Source organism: Myotis davidii, unplaced genomic scaffold (assembly GCF_000327345.1).
Source record: "Myotis davidii unplaced genomic scaffold, ASM32734v1 scaffold214, whole genome shotgun sequence".
Taxonomy (NCBI): domain Eukaryota; kingdom Metazoa; phylum Chordata; class Mammalia; order Chiroptera; family Vespertilionidae; genus Myotis; species Myotis davidii.
This window is the reverse complement of record NW_006285782.1, coordinates 1,823,965-1,827,314: the sequence shown is the minus strand read 5'-3', so window position 1 is coordinate 1,827,314 and position 3,350 is coordinate 1,823,965. Positions and strand designations below refer to the sequence as shown.

At 40.1% G+C, this 3,350-nt stretch overlaps 1 protein-coding gene across 10 annotated transcripts in view; it reads left to right on the top strand.

The window, feature by feature from the left end:
* CNOT4 (CCR4-NOT transcription complex subunit 4) overlaps nt 1-3,350 on the top strand; it is a 162,312-nt gene that overhangs the window by 79,640 nt on the left and 79,322 nt on the right. The gene's annotated exons all lie outside the window — the stretch shown is intronic.

Here is a 3,350-nt window from a genome sequence, read left to right as displayed (position 1 = left end):
TTAATATAGTGAATATATATACATACACACATATATATACTATATATAACATGTAATAGTTATAATAATAATGTATATTTAATAATGTATATTTAATGTATATCATTTCATTTTTTTAAATAAAATCTTAACATTAGCTTCGGTTAAAATCTATAATAAATTTGTGGTAATGGGTTTAAAATATTCAGTCATATTTTATAAATTGGTTCCTGATCATTTCACAAGAAGATGATCATATTGAACTATTTTGTTGAAAGTGGTAACTTTCAGGATAACCCAAGACTCTAGAGCTGTGAATGTGATTGACTTCATGACATTTCTTTCCCTCTCTCTCTCTCTCTCTCTCTCTCTCTCTGTTTTCCTTTCTATGGTTATGAAGTAGAGTCTTAATAAAAGACCAATTGTTAAATTGTCATTAGACAGAAGTCAGTTATTTGGGGAAATGGCAAAGAAATTCATTTCAATTTTAAGGGATTACCTAGAATTACCTCATATCCTTAGAAAGTGGAGAAAAAAGAATAAATTAAAGATTAAAATAAAACTAACTTTAGCAAAGCTGGTTATCAATAAAGTGTGTCTTCCTGGGAGAATGAGGGAGGGTGAGGAATATGAATGAAAGAAGGCCATTGGGATCAATTTTAATAAAGAAGTATTAGCTTGCCGAAACCGGTTTGGCTCAGTGGATAGAGCATCGGCCTGCGGACTGAAAGGTCCCAGGTTCGATTCCGGTCAAGGAATCGGTCAAGGGCATGTACCAGGGTTGCAGGCACATCCCCGTAGGAGATGTGCAGGAGGCAGCTGATCGACGTTTCTCTCTCATCGATGTTTCTAGCTCTCTATCTCTCTCTCCCTTCCTCTCTGTAAAAAATCAATAAAATATATTTTTTAAAAAAGAAGCATTAGCTAAAAAACATATTCAGGAGAAACTGCTGGAAAACAAAAAGGTAAGAATAGTGGTGCTTCAATAGCCTATGAAAAATATCGGTGTAGTTGTTTGAGGATGGGGTTCGAGCAGCATATGAGTCCAGCCCAACTTGTACACCACATGGGAGAGAAAATGCTCTCTAGCTGGAACATTGATTATAAATTTGGGATAGAAATACCCTAGAGGAACTTAGGTTGCCTATGGTCAGAAGGTGAATTACTGACATACCCTGTCCAGGAATTTCTCCTCTGTACAGTCATGAAAGAGCATCCTATAGTAAACAAACAGCATTTATAGACTGATTGACAGAATTCTCACATGTAAACATGTACAACAAATAAGAGTCAGCAGACATTTCAGAAAAACCAACATTATGAAAGAGAAGCACAAAAATCAGTAAATAGAAGAACTTAATATAAGTAAACAAAAAAACACACCTTTACAAGTGTCATTGGTACTTCTCAAAGAGGTAAGAGAGAATGACATATTCATGTAGAAAGAACATTTTTTAAAAGTATATTTAGAGATCTTGAAAACGAATAATCTTATAGATGGGCTGAAGAACAGAATGTATATATTTCAAGATCAAATTAGTAAATTGGAAGATGGTGTTGAGTATTTTCTTGCAGGATATAGTACAAAAAATAAAAAAAGAGAAAGCATGAAAGAAGAGTGAAGCAACACAAAAGATCTGTTGGTTCTAATCTGCTAACAGAAGTTTCAGAAGCAGTGAACTAAGAATGGATAGGGAGAAATAAAGAACTAAAGTAGAAAATTTCTCATGATGAAAAGCAGTTGTCTTTAAAAGGGCTTTGTGAGTATGAAGCAAGATGACTGAAAAAGATCAACAACTTTATATAATTGCGAAATTTTATTTTTATATATTATTTATTTTAATTGTGAAATTTTAGAGTATCGAGAATAATGACAAATTTCTAAAGACTTGTGAGAGAGAAATACATGACTACAAAGGAAGAAGAATAAAATGATACCAGATTTTTTTGTTATACAACCATAGAAAATGACTGAGAAATTGGTGTTTCCAAATTTTTGAGTGACAATAACTTTGAATAAAAAATTCTCAGTTTCAGATGTGAAAGCATAATAAAACATTTTCAGACATACAAAGATTCATAAAGTTTAGTCTTCTTTTGCAGGACAAGTAGAAGAATTGAGGATGACTGCAAGGTTTAGAAGAATTGAGGATTGACTGCAAGGTTTGGACTGAGCAGCTAGAAGTAAGATATAGCCATTAACTGAGATGGGGAAGACTACAATAAGCATAGGTCTTTTGAGAAGATCAGGAACTCAGTTTGATATTTAAGTTTGAGATTCCTAGTAGAAATCTAATTGAATATGTTGAATAGATGGGAATATTCAAGTTTGTTTCTGATATGGAGACATAAACTTGGGAGTTATCAACAAATAGAATTTTATTTCTAAAACTAGAGGCCCGGTACATGGATTTGTACACTGGTGGTGATGGTGGGGACGTGTGGCCTGCTGTGGGAGCACTGCTCATTTCAGCTGAGCAGCTGTGGACCTGCCCTCTGAGCAGCTGCTGGATGAGGAAATTAGTCTGAGCTGACATTTCGGGGTAATGTCTTGGGTAAAGGCATGTTCTGTGTCCTGGAGGAATCTGGTGGAGAGCTTTGCATCCCAAAGCCAATCGGTGAATGTCCTTGATGTGTGATGCTAGGTCGGTGACACCATCAGGGATGTTCAGGGCAGCCGTGCTCCAGGATCCTCAGCCATCAAGACACCCTCCCCAGGGGGTTCACAGTCACGTCCCCTCTTGCCATCTGCCTATGCCAGCTCCCCGTGCTCTTTCTGGAACACATCTTAGAAGGCCTGCATCAGCTGGTGGGGCCAGGCCAGAGCCTGGATTGTCTCAGGTATTTGATAGGTGCAGAGACTCGGCCTCACTCTGGGCCTGCTAGCTCCTGCTCCTGCTGTGGGATCAGCTGCTCATCCCGGTCAGCCGAGCAGCACTCCCACTGTGGGAGCGCACTGACCACCAGGGGGCAGCTCCTGCATTGAGCTGTTGAATAAACAGGAATATTTGCGCCATAGCGACTGGTTGACCAGTCGTTCTGGTCGTTCTGCCGTTTGTTTGCTGGGCTTTTATATATATACTAGAGGCCCGGTGCACAAAAATTTGTGCACTCAGGGGGAAGTGGGGGTCCCTCAGTCTGGCCTATGCCCTCTCGCAGTCTGGGACCCCTCGAGAGATAACGCCCTGCTAGCTTAGGCCTGCTCCTGGGGGGCAGAGGGCAGGCCCAATCCCTAGGTGCAGCCCCTGGTCGGACTCAGAGCAGGGCCGATTGGGGAGTTGGGGTGCCGCCCCCTGTCATACACAGAGCAGGGCGATCGGGAGGTTGCAATGCCACCCTCAGTCATGCTCAGGGTAGGGCCGATTGGGGGT